Below are 21,338 nucleotides of genomic sequence, written 5' to 3'. Positions count from 1 at the left end.
TAAATCCATCAAAGCAGCACTTGCCTATACTTTATCTAAAAGATTGTGGAGTAGGTATTTGTTTCAGTGGAGCTTGATTCTTAAACTAGTAGTTTTACAGGTCACTTCTTTCACACACTAGGTCTAGTTAGAAACACATATATGCAGTTGTAAGGACATATTGTTTTTGTTTCCTTACCCCTAAAGCTATCCATGTTGTGATACGTGCGTACATTTATTTTGTTAAGATTTTCTTGTTGTTTACATTTCTCATGGATGAAGGGGGCAACTTGGTGGTGAATTGCTGATACAACTGAATCAAGAGTATCATTCAGCAATGAAAATATTTTGCTTCACAGTGACTTGATACATAGGATTTGCTGAGCACTGTTTTAAAAGGGATAATAGACCCAAATGCAAAATTTCTTTTTATCATCTATAAGAGAAGAAGAATCAGTTTTTGGTTTAATTAAACTGTTTTCCAGAATTTGTGGCTTTCTTATGCAGCTACTTGAATAATCCCCTGTTAGAGCATTGTAAATATAAAATTGGACTTTGCTTATCTAAAGGAAATAAAAATGAGACATATTAGTAAAGTAACATGACAAATAACTATTTTCAAATTTAAAAATGGTTGCACATGCATTACTGGGAACCATCTTCCTGGCTCTGATGAGGTAATAATACCACCCTGGAAAAAGAGGGGACACTGATGCTAGCCTTATCTTCTCCTTCCTCTTTTGTAGCCAACAAAAAGCCTCCAAAAAGAACAACTTACCCCTATGAATTTCCCATTGGGATTAATAAAGTATCTATCTATCTATCTATCTATCTATCTATCTATCTATCTATCTATCTATCTATCTATCTATCTATCTATCTATCTATCTATCTATCTATCACAGCCTGAGAAGCACTGCACCTTCTGGTCCCCAGAAAATAAAGCCAAGATCGGATAACTTATGCTTTTTTTTTAACCATTTGTGGCCATCTTTTAAGTTTGGTATGAAAAAGGGCAACCAGGGTGGTACCCCAACCTTTCTTGGTTTCTCCTAATCATCTGCCTTCCTGGTCACTTCTTACAAAATACATCAGAAGTGTATTTTTTTTTCTCCATGCACATTGATGCTTCTTCTGTTCAATGATGTATTAAGACATATTTTGATGTGTTGAAATGAAAATAAATCCCTGGCTTGTAATTCAAAGTTTTTCAAACAATAAGATCGTCATTCATAAATCAACGCTAAACTTCTGACTCTAGCTTTAATTTTGTTTACTGTTTATGTAAATGGACAATTCATAGCTTTAAAAAATGTTTTTTAGGAGGCATTTAGGGACATATTCAGAAGGAAATAAATTCCTCAGTAATAATTTGTTGCCAAATATTTTTACTTCTAACTAATGCTGTGTTTCTGGACCTCACTGATGAAGGTTTCGCACAAAAATTCAAGAGTTGTTTTTTCCTTCCTTTTATTTTTCAATTAGTTGTCTTTGTTAGAGAAATGTGCACATTGATTGCTACGAGACTATCTCAGACTATAATTTCTTAGTTCTGGGAGTGATGGATGATAGGCAGACTCTGATATCATCCTTCACATGCTGATGTGCCCTATAGTTTGTCTTGATAGTAGTCATTGCTGGGATTGAGGACTCATTTGTCTTTCTATGGATGCCGCTGCATGATACTTCTAACCTGATGGAGCACGCCAAACCCCAGGTCCACCACGTAGACCTGAACTGCATACTTTACAGTTGCTGCAACACACAGGGTGTCTTCCTCTTTGTCAGATACCACCACATCTTGAACCTCCCTCCATCTCCCTGCCGTCTGTGTTCATACTTGCTGCCTCATAAGCCTTTACTCCACCTCATGCATCTCACATGCTCAATTCCTCATTTGTTGCATCACCAGAGCAAAACTGACAAATCATACCAAAGCCAAACTGAATAATAAGATTGCTCTGCGAAACTGGACACACAGACCGTAGTGTATTATTATATAGTAGATATAAATAGAGTTGAATATAATTGTTAGTATATGCTCCCCATGGGCAAATAATCTGGCACACACTTGGACCCTAAGGCATCTGGAATCATTCTTAAGCAGGTCAGTGGTGGAGACAACAGAGACACAGTCAAATTATAAAAATGAAAAACAGTGAGACTTTTATTTACTGTATATCTTCACTGGCACTCCCTCCCTTTAGTGCATTCCTGTAAAGCTTGCATCTCATACTCTTTCATTATTTGCGAGGCAACTTTCTTCCTCTTTCGTCACATCACCAAAGCAAAACTGACCAATCAGATTGCTCTGTGAAACTGGACACACAGACTTATTGTTATACTAGGCTCACCCGCCTTTTAAGGCAACCGACTTTTATCCTCAATTTGTGTGCACTCCATGTGTACATCAGGTAAGTGTAGGGAATGAGAACATCAAAGTGCCCATTCATAACATCTCCCGAAAACCTAAGTTTTTTTATCCCCTGAGTGCCTGTCCAAACTTGGATGTAGGACTCCATAATAATATACTTGAAACTCATAGGGGAACAACTCTCCCACTGCCATTAGCTCAGAAATGGTACCATAAGTTTGAACTTTGACATTTCATGTGAGATACTGAAGCTCATTTGTATAAGAGATTCCTGGCGGCATCATTGTAAATGGCTGAAACCTTGACCAATTACTTAAAACATGTCATACAATGTCAGCCCGAATCTGTACCGCTAAAGACGGAGTTTCATGCACTAAATAAGCTATAGATGAGAATAAGCAAGCACCATCTCCCCTGATATTTACTACGCGGTGAGGCATTTGTACTCCATCAACATTAATTATTTCCAGAGACATAATTTTGTCTATTTTTCCAGCGCATTACACACAAAAGCAAGGGAACGATAGGAGCACCAGAACTCTGCTCACATCGTGTCGCTTCGTACCACAAGTAGTAAGTCTGTGATAAGCGGAATACCGCTACGCTTTGCACTCACGGGACAGAAGGACAATCCCGACCGCTTTTATATAGTAGGATAGTAGATATATATACACATATATATATGGGTGGCACAGTGACGCAGTGGGTACCATTGCTGCCTCGCAGTTAGGAGACCTGGGTTCGCTTCCCGGGTCCTCCCTGCATGGTTTGCATGTTCTCCCCGTGTCTGTGTGGGTTTCGTCCGGGTACTCCGGTTTCCTCACACAGTCCAAAGACATGAAGGTTGGGTGAATTGGCGATTCTAAATTGTCCCTAGTGTGAGCTTGGTGTGTGGGTGTGTGTGTGTGCACTCCCTGCGGTTGTTTCCTGCCTTGCGCCCTGTGTTGGCTGGGATTGGCTCCAGCAGACCCCCGTGACCCTGTAGTTAGGATATAGCGGGTTGGATAATGGATGGAGATATACATATATATATATATACATACAGTATATGGAGTTGTATATAACTGTTAGTGAATGCGTCCCGTGGGCTAATTATCTGGCACACACTGGACCCTGTGCATCTGGAGTCTTACTCAAACAGATCAGTGGTCGAGTCAACTGAATCATAGACAAATTCTAAAAGTGAAACAACGGTGAAACTTTTATGTACAGTGATCCTAAAAAACACATGAAAGAAAAATCAGTTTCCTGTCATCTGTGAACAAAATATACAAAGTCCCTGATAATAGGCTAAAACAAATGTCATAACAAAAAAGGCAAAAAGTTATTTTAAAAAATTTTCCTTTCTTTTAACTTTGCAAAAATAAAAAAAATATTTACAAAAGAATCAAGCAAATGGCTTACCAATCCCCACCTGCTAGAATGATTTAGGGCTTTGACTTTCTTTTCAGCTCCTCTTATTTCAAACATGTGCGTTTTCCCAGTTGTTTGGCAAAAGACAACTTCTCAGGTGTTTTATGCCTTCTTTATTTATCTATACACCATTCATGTGCTGTAATCGGCGGACACAACGTGACATGCAGTGTTTGTGCAAGTTCACACCTCACAAGAACTAGCTAAAAGTTCAGTTCACACAGACTAAAATTAATAAATTCACGTTCATAGTTCACCATTTCAATTTTGAACTAGTTCATCTTCAGTTCATTTTGTATTTTTTAAGGAGTGAGAATAAATGACCCATGAGTTTACTTTTTTCAATTTTGCATGCCTTATATTCGGCTATTACAGTGTTCTTGAATAAAATACAATAATTATGAAGACTCTTTTATATAAATGCACTTTACTGAGTAACAAACACGTATAACCCAGTCAAAAAAGAAATTAAATAGATGCAAGTATATATATAAATTACCGCTCTATTTCCAACCGTGTGGCACAAATGGTGACTGTGGAACCAGCATGTAGGTGAACTAACCTATTACGCTGCTGGTCAAAATTCGCGTCACAGATTGCACGTCCAACGGGGAAAAATATAAAGTGGCCTTGTGAAGTACAAAGTTTTCCTAAAAGTGAAAGGGGAACTTCACTGCATTCTCATGTCAATGGGGATGCAGCTTAAGCACAAACAGGCAGACACAAACAATGACTATTTGATTGTATGTTATTTTTTCCGAATACAAATAAATGGCAAACAATTTGCACAATTTGTGCTCATCTGAATACTGTATTTGGATCCACCCCTACATTACAGGGCAAGGCAAAACGTTTAATCTGGACCTAAACCAGATCCAGAATGTCACATAAAAATCTATCTATCTATCTAAAACTGAACTAGCTCATGTTCAAGTTCTTCACTTGCAAATACATTAAGTTCACCATTCTTAGAAAAATAAGCTTGTTCAATGAACACGCTCTTTTGAACTACTTCATGCACAACACTGGTGACATGGCCTACACAACGTCTCCCCGACCAGAACTCAGCACCTCATAGTGCCTACTCACAACCCAATGACTGACAGCTTCTCTTAACTCTCCCTCCGGTAATTAACTCCACTTTCTCTGGCCCTTACTCTTTCAATAATGGCTTTTAGATTGACATAACTTCTCTGATGTAGCTTCAGGAATGTGCCAAGATGGTGAGGGTGAAGAGCTAACTATTCTCAAAACTAAATTCCTGATGCGACTCATCACTGTTATACTAACTTATTGTGGTGTCTGTTGAAGGTTTTGGAAATCTTGTCTGTACTGTTGTTTTAATGGTGCCAATTGGGATCCTCAGTGCCTCTGGAATCTTTTTATTTCACTCAAGTCATGTATTTGACTGCATTCTTGATTGGCACTGGAACATAGTGTTGTTTGTGTACATGCACAGTTTGAAAATATCTGCATTGCACTTCCAGCTCTCTAATTCATCAAGCTAGTTGGAAATATGCTTGACAAATTGTTTAAGTAGAACAAAATTAACTAGACTACAGTAAAATATTCTTGCATACTCGGCAGCTGGTGAAACAAAGACATTACAGCAGCAATGAATTTCTGTTCCTTAGCCTTATGTTTTATTAGCAATATAACATTTAATATTTCTTAATTGCTTCATAAATGTAAATAAGATTAGCTGCAATAAAGATATTGGTGGTATCTCTATACCAATATTTTCAAAAGAATACTCCTCTAGATAAGCTGAGACAGTATTTGGAAACAGATACTTATAAAAATAATTCAATAATGAACTCAAGTCAGTCCTGGATAAAATGTACTCTTTCTCAGTCTGTGTAAAGCATGGTGTAAACTCCAAACAGTCGAACACAGCACACTCTTACTCAACTACTCAGAATATGCCCAGGTCAAGATGTCAGTTACCAGGGGCGTCATGTATAAAGCCATATGTAGAATACACACTAAAAACTGGTGTATGGACAAAAGTGGAAATGTGCGTACACACAAAAAAATCAGACACACAAAACCATATGTAAGCCAAATTCCCACACAATTCCCACTCCATACATCCTAGGGTGAAATGTAACAATGTACATGCTTGCCGTCCCACCCCAGCTTCTCCTAGAAATACACCTTACATTCAGTGTTTTGTGAAAAGACAATGGAAATAGCATAGAGAAATAAACTTCAGCAAATGCAAAATGCGAGGTGTTGCTAAGTGAAGTAGAGAGCAAGGAAAAATGTACTAATTTGTGGCTTAAGCAGTGGAATAAGCAATAAAAGGAAACTGATGGGGGGCATAGCATTGCGGATTCACTCAAAGTTCTGTGTCAAAAATGGTCAGAAATCAAAGTCACTGTGAAAAGAAGAGTTGCAGCCCACTGTCTGGACTATCAACACCACTGTAGGAGGTAGTGAACTCTCAGGGCTCACGCTGTTTAAGCAGCGAGATGCTGCAAATTATTGGTAACACACCCGTTACCAGCATTTTACCAGTGGGGGATGGAGATTCTGACATCACTGTGACCGGTGAGTTGCAATTTCTTTTTTTCTTAACATTATCCATCCAGCCATCCATCCATCCATTTTCCAACCCGCTGAATCAGAACACAGGGTCACGGGGGTCTGCTGGAGCCAATCCCAGCCAACACAGGGCACAAGGCAGGAAACAATCCTGGGCAGGGTGCCAACCCACCGCAGGAAACACACAAACACACCCACACACCAAGCACACATTAGGGCCAATGTAGAATAACATTATCCATACTTGTGTAAATAATTTGCATGTGTAATAAGACAAACAAGCAGGCAGCAGATACGGTATTACTGTTTACTCGGTTCCAGACAATATACAAAAGCTGACCCCCATGCTGAGGACGTGGCTCCAGGTGATGATGAAGCCGCTGCTGTGCTGACCACATGTTGGGGACGTAGTGAATGCACAACAGGGTGTAGCCAATGAACTACGGAATATAAAGGCAGTACTGTATGATATTGATTACAAATTAAATGAATTGTTTAAAAAAAATAAATGATGCATCTGCTTACCTGTTTTTGCATTCTGTTAATTACATTCAATCAAAGTTGTAACGCTGTCCAATGTGACTGATCATTTGATGGTTCAGGGTCAGGATCAGGATCATCATACTGCATCTCCTCTGGTACGGGCAAGCCACGATTGTGTGCCACATTATGCAGCATTACACTTGCACAATGCGACACACTTTCTGTGGACTATAGAGCAGCACTCCACCAGTCTTATCCAGGCAGCACCAACGGACCTTAAACTGCCCTAAGGTACATTCTACCACCACCCAAGCCTGAGAATGGAGGTCATTATGGTGGGGTGAGAAGCCATGTTTTCATTCACCTAAGGAATCGTGTTATACGGTTACATCATACAGACAACATACAATTTTCACCAAAGGGGTAATATTAAATGTTTTATCTTACCAAGAAGCCAGCCATCATGCACAGCACCATTTTCAATTTTGTTCTCAACTCTACTATTTCTCAGGATGAATGAATCATGAATTGAGCCAGGCCATCTCATGACAACATCAGTGAGACGCATTTTTGCATCACCGATGATTTGCACAGTAATAGAGTGAAAAAGCTCTCTATTTATTTAAACAAATTCATTCTGTGAAAGTGCCTTTACAGCAATGTGTGTGAATTTGACAGCTCTGATTGCATTGGGACAACCAGACGTTGCTGCAAATTACTGTTATTTTCCTGTTCAACCATAGTGCATATAAATTTTAAATATCTGCTTGACAAGCGGATAATACCATCCAATACCAAGCGGATAATACCATCCCATACAGCTGGCATGGCATGACTCAGGAATGACTGAGAAATATCTGATTGGTCAGCCAGTTCACGCTGAAAAGCTCCTGTGGCTAAAAACCCAAGAATGGAAAGAACTTGCAGAGAAACAGCTTAATTCCTCACAGTCAGCCTTACCCCAGTTCAGTACACAGCTCCAAGAGGATAGCTGTTGGAAATCTAAACTGACTTAGAAGACAGTCATCATTATGCACCTAGAAATCAATATGATCTCTAAATACGTGTTCTCTTCTAATTCTTCCATTTGTTAGTCCTCTAACAATGCTAAAGCAGCCATGGTAGTTGGAATAGTTTGTCCATTCTGTGAACTATTATATTGTTACTGACTGATTACAATCAGGTGCCTTAAATTTATAATGATATGCGGTTAATTTTGGTGTGTTTAATGCAACTGGCATCCTGGGATGTGAATCTAAAAAAGAAAGAGAGACCACACAGAAACAGTAGCACTGCTTTAAATCTGGGTGCCACCAGTTTGCACAATCGAGCAGAAACATGCGTACATAAGATGTGAGGCTGCCGTGAGAATGTGCGTGGCTTTAGTTTTTATACATGGTGATGTCAGTGTGGAAACGGGCGTATGCAACATTTTTGTGCGTATGCACCGTTTAAACATGAGGCCCCAGATTTGGTGGGACACATGTTTTCAAAGTGTACCTTACTCAGAACATACTGAACATATATATTTGCCAATTTGATAGGCATGTCTTACATTCATGACAATGTGTAGCTGCTCTGTTTTGAGGGAACATTACTGCTTAATGATCAAAGTGCTGCAATAACTTACAATGCATTGCTACTACACCGTCTTACTTCACTTTACCTAAAAAAACCTATCTTACCTAATGCAAAATTAGAAAATAATTTCCTATTTTAATTAAAATTAGTAAAAATAAAATCACCATACAAGAAACAGTTCAGATCTGGCATGCATTTATTAATGCCACCCTCAGTTAATTGAGAATGCTGAAACATTGTCAGACTTTTATATGTTTTAGTATCTTTGCTTCTTTCTAAAGTTTTAAAACTCCTCTCTAAAGGAGGGATTATGTGATTTACTTTTGAACGTAGTACTGTGTAAATATTCAAAAATGAACATTAAGGATATGAAACAAGGATCTGAACCCCAGCCAGAGAAGGAACCCTGGCTGAAATATAACATCAGTATGAATTCACAAATTAGGGTGTACAGCAAAGGATTTACCCATTTCAGAAACTGACTTTCACACTATAGAGTAGTTATGTAAGTAAAAATATGTTTCATTTACTGAAGTTATGGATGATAGAGGCTATTTTTCAGTTGTCTTGAAATTTAAAATGTAAAGTAGGCTAAAATATATTAATTCTTTTACTAGCAAAACAGTAACAATAAAGAGTATAACACAAGGGAGAATGAAGTATCAAACAAATAAATAAAATCCAGGCTGCCTCACTGCCTCTAGCTACTACATGGTTTGCAGCCCTGTCTACACATCAAAAACACCTTAAAAATCTTCATAAAATCTACCTTCTAATCTCTCTCACAAAACCTTGAGCTCTTTGGCCAATGCTGTTACACTTTTGCCCTATTCTATACTAAACTTCAAGGTGTTATATTCTGCATGTCTCGCAAGACTCAAAAATACTTCACCTTAAAAACTAGGCTACACTTATGCCTTGAACCCAAACCGGCCTGGCCCCAAACTTAAGAAGCAAGCTTCACGGACTGCACATTCCAAACCTAGAAAGGGAGAAGGGAATTGTTAAACTCCTGGCCCACGTAAATAAACAGAGTTCCTTTAAAATTTAAGGTATTTATTACAAAATATCCAAAAGGTAAAACAAGAACAGTGGAGTAAAAAAGGAGCCAGAATTAAAACCAAACCAAAGTTCATGTCACGAAATTATAAAAAGTACTTAAAAAGCATGCAGAAAAACGGGGATTTTTGCCACCTGGCCTGGACCACTGCCCAGATGAGAGGCCAATCATGGAAGGACTGGGAGCCTGGAGTGTCAAAACTTAATCTTATATAGTCTGTAACCTGGAAAGTTAACGGTCTTAATTGTGCTCTAAAGAGGAAAAAAGTGCTCTCACATCTATAAAGGCCAAGGTAGTATTTGTACTGGTAGACCAACTTAAAATGTAAGAATCAGTTTTCGCTGGAAAACACTGGGTTAGTCAAATTATTCTTATTTATATTATTTTTTATTTTTTTAATTTAGCTAAAATTAAGTCAAACTTAGCAAAGCAAATAAACAAATAAAAATTCAATTTGGTAAAGCCCAGAACATGTGGTCAAGTGAGGCTGGAGCTAGACTACAACATTCACAGTTTGAATCTTGTCCTGGAAACTTAATTGTTAAATTTGGACAATTTTAAACAAGATCAATGTCACTCAATAAAAGATTTTAAGTTGAACAATTGAGTGCTTTGCACATATGGAGCTAGACTGCATTCTGTGCACGGCTGCCTTCCACTCATTTTCTGAAATATTAAGCGACAGATCCTTTACCCAATGTACTTTGGGGTCTTTGAAAGGGAGGGACTTTAAAATATTTTTATAAATTGTAGGGATGCTATCTGAGTGTTCAAGACTGATCAATATTTCTTCTGGAATAGAACAATGTGGGAAGTGAAGGCAATTGGGCAGATTCTGTTTAGTTTCTAGCTTGAAAGTAATGAAAGAATTGTGTTGATGAGGGGTTGAATTTGAAGCATAATTGTTCATAGGATGTGAACACATTATCTACTGTATGTAAAAGTCTCTAAGCGTTTTAATCACGGACATTTTCTAGACATTAAGTAAGTGTTTGAGAGGGTGGTTGTCATGTAGAATTGCAACAGATAAAAGCTTCTCTGTCTTAAAGTGCTCCTACATTGGTTCCATATTCTGAGAGAATGAACGGCAATTGGATTATTAGTGTATTGACGGTAATTTGTATTAACTGGGCCACAGAGAAGGGAATGTAAAGAAGAACTGCAAAATTTTATTTCTACTGCAGATCAAGCTTGTGTATATTCATCGATTTGTGTCGATGTCCAGGGGCTTCATGCATAACGTCGTGCATAGAATTCACACGAAAACATGGTGCATGGACAAAAGTGAAAATGTGCATACGCAGAATAAATTCCAGATGCATACATCTGTGTGTATGCCAACTTCCACGTTCCTTTGCTCCATAAATCCCAGTGAGCATGAAAAGTAATGCTCGTGCACATGCCTCTAGCCCCACCCTGACTCCTCCCATAATAATGCCTCTTTGAATATGCAAATCAATATAAAAAGCCCCTTATGTTTTGCATTCTGGGGAAAGACAATGGCAAAAGCACAGGGAAAAAGAAGAATTTCAGCGAATTCCAAGTGGAGGCAAAGAAAAACATACTATTTGTTGTTTTAAGTAATGATATAAACAACAAAAGGAAATTGATCAATTGACAGAGCGGTGGAGAAACTCGAAAGCTCAAGTTCAGAAAGTTGCACAGTGCCCAAAATAAATAAGAAGTGGTCAGATATCAAAGGCGAGTTGTAGCCCACCATCTGAGTGTCATTTGGAAGCTCAAATGCCATCGTAACTAAAGTAGCATGTTAAATGCTTCGTATTATATGTACTCTTACGTGTGTGAATCAGTACGTGCTTCTTAAACAGGTTATCTCTTACACTGACAGGACACAACACATTACATTCATGATGTTACAGCTCTCTAAACAATTTAAATACTATGATGTATACTTGATATGATTTTCATGATGATAGAAATTAAAGCATTTATAAAACATTGAGGCAAGTTGGAGCAGTGGAAGCGACAAGCAGGCGTTCCTTCCAGAGATTGTTCCTGCCTCCTGCAAGATGCTTGCTGCCCCGTGCACGACCCTCAATAAAATAATTATTGCAGCAGTACTGGCTCTTTCAAACTTACTAACCCTCAATTCATGTCCTTCCTTTTCTTTCTCCAAATAACCAATCGCCAAACAATCAGCTCTTTAATACTGTAAATGTCAAGCCATCTGTACTATAAGCTTAGAATGCTGATTCTTCAAAAATTTTAAGGAGCATTGAAATATCTTTGTAGTACATGTTTAATTATTCTATCCATCTATCCATCCAGGGTTACGCCAGCCCCAGCAAGCATACAGCGCAAGGCAGGAACAATCCCTGAATGGGGCGCCAGTTCATCACTACCGCTGTCCACTGTGTCCACACACTTAATAACAGTATACATTATTTAAATGAAGTTTAAAATGTATCTGTATAATGTAATATATATATACTTCAATACATTTCATCTTTAAAATGATATCAAGAGCTCCATGAAGATAGCGCCTGGAAATCTAAATCGACTTACAAGCCAGTCGTCATCATCTGTAAATACACGCTCTCAAATGAACTGAATTCCCTTATTGTTATTGTATGGTACAATGAGATCTGTAATGAATCAAGAAACTCATTAGATTGTATCTTATCTTCTTTAAACTGAGCAGAACATAAGGACTTATATTACCCTTTTAATGTGTAGGTTATATTTTTATAGTCAATAATTTTTTTCTCTGTCCTTGTGCCTAATTGCTGTTATTGCATTGCGGACTTCGTGTTTGTGGATTTGTTGGGCTAAGGTTTTATTGGCCTTCTCTCCATGTGATTGCAAAACCTGTCTCTTCCTATAAAGTACCTCATTTGGAAACCTGGGGCCTCATGTATAAACAGTGCGTACGCACAGAAATGTTGTGTAAGAACGTTTCCACGTTCAAATCGCGATGTATAAAACCTACACTTGGTGTAAAACCACACACTTTTCCATGGTACCTCATACCCTGTCGTACACAAGTTCTCCGCTTGGTTTTGCAGACTGGCGGCACCCAGCGTCAAGCAGTGCTACTGTTCCTGTGTGGTTACCCTTTCTTAGATCCACATCCACGACGGCGGCTTTATCAAATACACTGAAATTAACCGCATATCGTTCATAAATTTAATGTATCTGATTGTAATTAACCTGTAACAATATAATGGTCCACAGAATAGTCAAACTATTCTAAATACCATAACTGCTTTAGCGTTGTTACTCTCACTGCACCTTCTTCTACTTCTGTCAGCTGCTCCCGTTAGGGGTTACCACAGCGGATCATCTTTTTCCATATTACTCACACTGGACCACTCGGAATATTCATATCACTGTATCTGAGTGTGAATCACAGATCTACAGCGATTGGAAAGAGAATTATCCGTACACAGCATCAAGCACACACTGCCTCAGCCATTCGCTATTTGAACTGCTCTCATCCGACCAACGCTTCACAGCCTTTCCTGTTCGGACCTCGCGGTTCACATACAGTTTCATCCCAAGAAGTATACACGCACTCAATCAGTCCATCAAGTGCTCCTTGTAGAACTGTTTGTACTTGCAAGTTACCATGAGGTAATTGTACTTATGATACAGTTATAATATTGCACAACCTGAGCCACTTTATAAAGCGCGTATTTACATATGATGACGATATCATTTTTAAGATGAAATGCAGCAAAATATATTGATTATATTATACAGATAAAACTTTAACTTTAACTACATGGTGCCGCAGCGTTAGCGAGCTTGAGCTTCGTTCACGGTTTGTTCCTGCCTCGCGCTGTATTCATGCTGTGGCTGGCGCGACACTGGAAGGATAGATGGATAGAATAATTAAACATTATGAAGATATTTCGATGTTCCTTAAAAGTTTTGAAGAATTGGCATTCTAAGCTTACAGATGGCTTAACGTCTATTACAGAGCTGATTGTGTGGCGATTGGGTATTTGGAGAAAGAAAAGTAAGGACAGGAATTGAGGGTTAGTACGTTAGAAAAACACAGTACTTCTGTAATAAAGCATTTCATTGAAGGTCGCACATGGCGCAGCAAGCATCTTGCTGTAAGACATGAACAATCACTTCGCCACCGTGTTCCCATGTTTAATAATATGCTTTAACTCATATCATCATGAAAATTATACCACATATACTTCTCAGTATTTTAATTATTCAGAGAGCTGTAATATTACGAATGTAATGGATTCTATGTCGGAGGAAAAGCACGTAGTGATTCAGGCACATAGAGCACATATAAGATCAAATACACAACAAAGCATTTAATGTGCTACTTTAGTTACGATGGGATTTGAGAAACTAGTAAATTAAACAATTTTAAGATGAGGTTTATGATGTTCTACTTTAATGACAAAATAAACTATGTGATTAAAGTGGAAATTTCGAGATTAAAGTTGACATTTCGTGCTTTTTTCACAGTGTGCCTTTTTTTTCACTGTACCCTAATAAGCTTTCATATGACACTCAGATGATGTGCTACGAGTCGCCTTTTCACGCCGACTTTGATATGTGACAACTTTTTTATTTTGGGCACTGTGCGACTTTGTAAACTTGAGCTTTCGAGTTTCTCCGACACGCTATGTCACTCGATCAACTTCCTTTTGTTACTTATATAACTGTTTAAACCAACAAATAATAATTTTTATTTGCCTCCATTTGGATTTCACTGAAATTCTCCTATTTTTCCTCGTACTTTCGCCATTGCCTTTTTACAGAACACTGGGCTTAAGGGCATTTTTATTGATTTGCATATTCAAAGAGGCGTAATTCTGGGAGGAGTTGGGACGGGACAGCAAGCGCGTGCACGTGCGTTTATTTCCACGCTGAGTGTGATTTATGTAGTGGAAGTTGGCGAACGCACAGATTCCTGCATCTGGATTTTTCTGCGTGTAAGCACATTTCGGCTTTTGTGCTTACGTCATGTTATAGTGCATATTCTACGCATGGCGTTATGCATGATGCCCCTGGCGTATTCCAGATCTATTCTGGTAATTTCACTGATTAACTCAGATGCCTTCTTGATTTATTTTTGTGAGAAAGATATGAAATAATCCGTCCTCTTAAAAATTCCTTCAGAGTTTCCCAGAGTGTACCTGCTGAGACCTCTGAGGATGCATTTGTATCAAAAAAATTATCAATTTGCTTGGATATGAATTCTGCACAGTTCTCATCAGCTAATGACAAGGGGTTAAGACGCCAGCTATGAGATGAATGTGTAGGATACAGTAATTTATGCCCCATGATCAGAGGAGATGGTCAGAGTTAACAATATTGTTGTACTTATAAGATTTGGTAGTAAGCAACAAATTATTGTCTATGAGAAAGTAATCAATTCTTGAGTAACAAAGATGTATGGGTGAGAAAAAGGAGTATGCTGTTAGCTTAGCATTTAAAAACCTCCATAGGTCTAATAAGTAATGATCCATGACTGTGTAGTATTTTTGCTGTATTAGATGATATCACTGTTGTAGCTGAGGATCAATTCAGGTCTGGATTTAAAACACAATTAAAGTCACCGGCCATTATAATTTTATGAGTTTTTCACATTAGGGTTAAATGAAAATACATTTTGGATGAAGCTCTTCCAAAGCTAGATTACCCATAATCATGACATATCGCCCTTCAGAATCTGATATTGCATCTGAAACTACAAATGGAACAGTTCTGTGTATTAAGATTTACACACCTCTGTTTTTCTTTGTATAGTTGGAATCCAGAACTTACTTTGTAAGTTAGTATCCTGTAAAAATACTATCTTGACATTTAGACTTGTTAAGTGTGACAGTACTTTCTTTCTCTTCAATTCATAATTAAGACCCTTGACATTCCAGCTATCAAAGTTCACTATCTGGTAATAGAAATTTTGCTTCTGAACTTTTGTTGACATTTTGTAGTCTTAAGGCAGTACATTGTTACATATGACAGTTTTGATGTAGATTTCATATTATTTCCACCCCATTTATTGGGGTAACAAAAAAAGAAAAACAGCATTTATCTCTTTGTCTCCCCCACGACCATTTTGCCTCAGCAGGTGAGAAAAACCACACTTCGCAAAGTGGGGCTCATGCATATACGATGTGTACTCACAAAATGTTATGTACTCCCGTATCCATGCTCAAATCGTGATGTATAAAACTTAAACTTGGCGTAAAGCCATGCATATTTTCGCTCTAGCTAAAACCCTGGCGTACGCAAGTTCTCCACTTGTTTTTGCAAACTGGCGGCACCCAGCGTCAAAGCAGTGCTACTGTTCCAGTGTGATTTCCTTTTCTTTTTTAGATCCACATCCCTGATGCGACTTTATAAATACAATGAAATTAACCGCATATTGCTTATTAGTTGTAGCAATGCTACTATGAGTTAAGGCTGCATCTCCCAGCAGTCCCTGCAGGGGCTGTTGGGGTCAGAGGTGGTCAGAGGGGTTTAAAAGGGGGGCAGGTGTCCAAGGGAAAACAAAGTGTTTTTTGTTGTTGTATTTTGTGTTTCGTTTACCTGTCGGACTGCCTTCTGTAAATTAAGCCATATTTAATCGCTGTGTCCTGGACTGTATTCGTTGTTGGGTTCTGGATCATCTGTTTACCTGTGTGCTGAGGACTGATTGTGGATTCGCAGCTTTCCTGCAAGTATAGTAGAGCTCCTGAACCATCCATCCATCTTCACTTTTACAGTGTCTACCGGTTTTTTCATTCCCTTACAACATACAGATCTCTGGACTTATTCTCGTCATCTCTCATTACATCCCATGTGGTATTCCATGGACTTTGCCGTGTGGAGTTGTGTTTTTGTGTTAAATGTACTATCTCCGTGGGGTACTGAGGTGGTATTATTTATATTATTTAATTTCATTATATTATTTAATTGTTGCTAGTTCCCAGTGTGCTTTATTTTGTCTCTTTTTGTGAGTGTGTGCAGGTCGGGCCAAGGCTGGGAGCATCCCTGGGATCCTCTATAAAAATAAATAAATCACCGTCATCTTGACGGTGTGAATCTTAGCAGCACTGGACTGCTACATAGTTTAATGCATCTGATTGTAATAAACCTGTAATAATAGAATGGTTAAACTATTCTAAATACCATAGCTGCTTTAGCGTTGTTACTCTCACTGCACCTTCTTCTTCTTCTTTCAGCTGCTCTCGTTAGGGGTTGCCACAGCGGATCATCTTTTTCCATATTACTCTCACTGCACCACTCGGAGTATTTACTGTATCACAGTATCACTGTATCTGATTTGGGAATCACAGCTCTACAGCAGCTGATTGGAAAGAGAATTATCGGTATACAGCATCAAGCACACGCTGTCTCAGCCATGCTGTCTATTGAACTGCTCTCATACGGCAAATTACCTCACTGTAAACTTGCGATACAGTTATTATATTGCACAACCTGAGCCACTTTAAAAAGCGTGTATTTACATATGATGACGATACCATTTTAAGATGAAATGCAGAAAAATTTGTTTATTACATTATACAGATAAAATGTTAACATCATTTAAATAATCTACATTTTTAATAATTAAACATGTGAGGACACTGTGTTGCAGCGCTAGCAAGGACCTGGCTCCCCGTTCAGGGATTGTTCCTGCCTCGTGCTGTATTCTTGCTGGGGCTGGCGCGACACTGGAAGGATAGATGGATAGAATAATTAAACATGTACTACGAAGACACTTCAATTTTTCTTAAAAGTTTTGAAGAATCTGCATTCTAAGCTTACAGATGGCTTAATGTCTGCAGAGCTGATTGTGTGACGATTGGGAATTTGGAGAAAGAAAAGGAAGGACAGGAATTGGGAGTTAGTACATTTGAAAGAGACAGTACTGCTGCAATAAATTATTTCATCAAAGGTCACGCACAGTGCAGCAAGCATCTTGCGTGAGACATGAACAATCTCTGGCCAGCTCGTCACTATCACTGCGCCACCGTGTTCCCATGTTTAATAACATGCTTTAAATCCTATCATCATTATAATGATATCAAGTAGACATCCCAGTGTTTTAATTATTCAGAGAGTTGTAATATCATGAATGTAATGGATTCTGTGTCCTGTCGGAGGAAGAGAAAGCCCGTTTAAGAAGCACGTAGTGATTCACACACATAGAGCACATAAAAGATCAAATACAAAACAAAGCATTTAACGTGCTACTTTAGTTACTTTGGGATTTGAGAAACTAGTAAATTAAATGATTTTAAGATTAAGTTTATGATGTTCTACTTTAATGACAAAATAAACTGTGATTAAAGTGGAAATTTCGAGATTAAAGTTGACATTTCGTGCTTTTTTCCCACTGTGTGTCTATTTTTTTTTTTCTCTGTACCCTAATAAGCTTTCATATGACACTCAGACGGTGGGCTACAACTTGCCTTTTCACGGCGACTTTGATATCTGACAACTTTTTTATTTTGGGAACTGTGCGACTTTGTGAACTTGAGCTTTCGAGTTTCTCTGACACTCTATGTCACTCTATCAACTTCCTTTTGTTGTTCATACCACTGTTTAAACCAACAAATAGTATTTTTTCCTTGCCTTCACTTGGTATTCACTGAAATTCTTCTATTTCCCCCCAAGCTTTTGCCATTGCCTTTTAACAGAATGCTGAGCTTAAGGGCTATTTATATTGATTTGCATATTCAAAGAGGCGTAATTCTGGGAGGAGTTTGGGGAGTGGCAGCAGGCGCATTTATGTGTGTTACTTTTCATGCTGACCGGGATTTATGGAGCAGAAGAACGTGGAAGTTGGCGAACGCACAGATTTATGCATCTGGATTTTTTTTGTGCGTACGAACATTTCCGCTTTGGTTCTTACGCCATGTTTTAGTGTGAATTCTACGCGCCGCGTTATGGATGAGGCCCCTGGTCCTCTGACATACCAGGAGACAGAGCATGTCTAGAGTGAATCAAACCCCCAGCAGCAGTATAGAGAAGGTTAAAAACTGAGATATTTTGTGAGCTACTACTTCTTTGTCTTATCTTTGCACAGTCTTGTCTTGTTTGTGTTTTAATTTTAAATCTAAATTTTAATTCTATTTTTAATTTATTATTTGCACGTCATGTTGTTACACTGTGGACCCTGAGCTTCGCAATTTCGTCTATCAGTATACTTGTATATGACTAAGATGACAATAAAGTTCACTTTGACTTTGACTTTGAAGACACAATCAAAATACAACAAACTAAGGATATGATCTTAAACAGTCCAGATATAATAAACCAAGGATATGACGTAAAAAAAAAACTGTAAATATACTGTAAAAAAACAGGTTATGTAATTACAGTAAACTTTAACAAAAAGTCAATAGCTGGTTACTTTATAGAAGCTAAAGTGCGCAGATAATTAATGGAAGAAATGTCAATAGAATAACTAAAGCTTAAACATATTGTCAACAGCTACTTTTTGCTAATCAATTAGCAAAGACATAGCCATAAGTAGCCAAAATGTGAATATAATTAATGAAAGAAATATCAATATAATAATAGCAACTAAAAAATAGGAAAGAAGTGGCTGAAAAGGAAATAAAGTATAAAATAAAATATATACAGTAGTTATGGCAAAAAATGTCACATTACAAACGGTCCAGAATGCAAGCTTCAAGTAGAATCTTATTTGCCTTGCCAGAATACGCTGTGACTCATGGTCTTGTGTTCAAAAGAGTGTCGGGATCATTCTTCTTATCTCTTTATCTGCTTTGTCTGGGGAACTAAAACTGTAAATCTGATCTTCAATAACCACTTTCAGTTTGGCAGAGTACAACGAGCTGTATCTGAGTTCACCTCTATGTAGGAGCCGTTTAATGCTGTAGAATGCAGCGTGTTTAGCAGCTGTTGCAGGGGAGAAATCTGGGAAAATACGAATATGGTTGTTTTCAAATATTAGGGTGGAGTGGTGGCTCTGAGGCCAAGGATCTGCGCTAGTATCCTGTAGGTAGCCAGTTTGAATCCCCGTCACTGCCAAAAGAGACCCTACTCTGCTGGGCCCTTAAGCAAGGCCCTTAACCTTCAACTGCTCCAGGGGTGCTGTACAATGGCTGACCCTGCGCTCTGACCCCAAGGGGTATGCGAAAACTAACAAATTCCTAATACAAGAAACTGTATAAGGCGAAATAAAGAGCAAAAAAAAAATATAATCTTGTCTTTCTGTCTGAGAAGGCAGATGAAGTTTTATTTGGCCTGTTGTTTATCGAAACAATTAGGCTTTTCAGTTTGGAGTTATTCGATCCATGTATACTATAGACTGCTGAGATCTCAATATCTGATTTAAAGTCCTCTCGAGTTATTTTAGAGACTGGACTTTGCAGTTTTTCAATAAGACTTTCAGTTCTGACGTTCCTCTATTTCTATCTATTTTTCAGCATGGCCAGTTTATCAGCAAGCACTTTACATTCTGATTTTGCAGCTGTTGCTTTTTGATCCATGACGGAAGCAGATTGTTCAACTATTTCAATACGGGTTGTAAACATTTGCTTAACACCTTAAGCTGTGCAGAAAGTACTCTAATTTTACTCTCTAACTTGCTCAAATTTTCTTGCTCTTTCATTAACTTTTCTTAGCATTTCTCTAAAGGTTGTAATAAACTTAGTACTTAACACTAGAATTACAAGAGCCTACGAAAAAACTCGTAGATCCGGCCCACCTTAAATCGCTTCTTAAAACCGTTCTCACCTCTCCGCCAGCATCTTTTGTCATCTAAATGTACTGATAAAGACAAGCTGCCAGCAGCCGGCTATTCCATCCCCCCAACGACTTAGAACGTAAACGAACTTTTCCCAGCTCATGCCTTGATTGATTATCTGGGAGTGAAGTGGAGTTTTAGAGTGGAAATAATAGATTGTTATTTGGAACACATGCATTTCATATGTGTTGCCATTTCTACAGTAATCTGTGTAAACACATTGTTAAAACAGAAACGTTTTTTATATTCTAGTAGCAAATGACAAAATGTAGGCATAAACTATATAATGTATGAAGCCTGGAGTCCAAATATCAAAGAAACACTTTCACAAAAGGTACAAAAAAAAAGCCACCGCCAAAAAAAGACACCTTAGTGTGTGACATTGACACTCATTAACTATCACTGTTTCCGTGGCGCAACAGTATCAGTCGCTGATTGGGAATCAGAAGGTCATGAGTTCGATCCTGCACAACTCCCTTTTGAGAAGTGTTCTTATTTTCACTATTTTAGAATAAAAAGATACATTTGATTTCAGTCTGTAACAGCCGGTGTAATTTATGATATTTGTAAAGGTTAGCTTTGTAAATTTTTTTTTTTAAATTCACTTTTCATTGTCTCAGTCGCGTTCAGGATCCTTCCCTACCACCCCCATCTGACACTGCTGTTTTCACATAAAGACGCGCTATAGCTCTGCAGTGTATCACGATACATACGACCGCGTGTTTTTTTCCCACAATCTTGCCAGTCCCCACGTGTTGCTGTACGCTGTTTCTTTTGTACTCCAGGACATGCAGAGGAAAGCATAGTAAAGAGCAGTAACTTCAGCGCTATATGCAATCATCAGACACTCCCCACCTGATACTGCTGTTTTCACATAAAGACGCGCTAAAGCTCTGCAGTGTACTTGTGACTGCATTGTCGTACCAATGCTTGCGAACTGAAGTGTCTGCATGCAGTTTTCGTGTCATTATACGTGTATTTTTTGAGCATGCCCATGTAGCTCAAACACAGGAACATATGTTGATGTAAAAGTATAACAAAACAAGTGCACTTTTATTCAAGACTATAACCGAAGAAAAAAGAAAGTAAGTTACAGTAGGCGGTTGATATGACAGCTTGCGTGGTGGAATGCTAAGAACTGCTGATTTCCATTCTGTGCTATATAACTGTTAACATTTGAATCTGATGATTGCATATAG

This window comes from Erpetoichthys calabaricus, chromosome 6 (genome assembly GCF_900747795.2).
Source record: "Erpetoichthys calabaricus chromosome 6, fErpCal1.3, whole genome shotgun sequence".
NCBI classification, from domain to species: domain Eukaryota; kingdom Metazoa; phylum Chordata; class Cladistia; order Polypteriformes; family Polypteridae; genus Erpetoichthys; species Erpetoichthys calabaricus.
Note: the sequence above shows the minus strand (reverse complement) of the source record.